Here is a 415-nt window from a genome sequence, read left to right as displayed (position 1 = left end):
GATTTCTTTCAGAAGTGTACATGAATTGGTTATTTGCAACCATTTCAATCAGCTCTTGAGCTTTTGTAGGCGTCTTCTTCAGATGAAGAGAGCCTCCAGCAGAGCTATCCAAAGACATTTTGGATAGTTCAGAGAGATCATCATAGAAAATACCTATGATGCTCCATTCAGAAAGCATATCAGAAGGACACTTTCTGATTAATTGTTTGTATCTTTCCCAAGCTTCATAGAGGGATTCTCCTTCCTTCTGTCTGAAGGTTTGGACTTCCACTCTAAGCTTACTCAATTTTTGAGGTTGAAAGAACTTTACCAAGAAGGCATTGACTAGCTTTTCCCAAGAGTCCAGGCTTTCTTTAGGTTGAGAGTCCAACCATGTCCTAGCTCTGTCCCTTACAGCAAAAGGGAATAGCATAAG

At 40.2% G+C, this 415-nt stretch overlaps 1 non-coding gene across 1 annotated transcript; it reads left to right on the top strand.

Annotated features, from left to right (window-relative positions):
* The first annotated feature begins 172 nt into the window (after positions 1–172).
* LOC127743400 (small nucleolar RNA R71) lies at positions 173–280 on the top strand. The gene has a single exon (XR_008004792.1). It is a non-coding gene; the product is annotated as a small nucleolar RNA R71 (small nucleolar RNA).
* Positions 281–415: the final 135 nt, after the last annotated feature.

This window comes from Arachis duranensis, chromosome 10 (genome assembly GCF_000817695.3).
Source record: "Arachis duranensis cultivar V14167 chromosome 10, aradu.V14167.gnm2.J7QH, whole genome shotgun sequence".
NCBI lineage: Eukaryota > Viridiplantae > Streptophyta > Magnoliopsida > Fabales > Fabaceae > Arachis > Arachis duranensis.
Note: the sequence above shows the minus strand (reverse complement) of the source record. Positions and strands in the feature narration are given on the sequence as shown.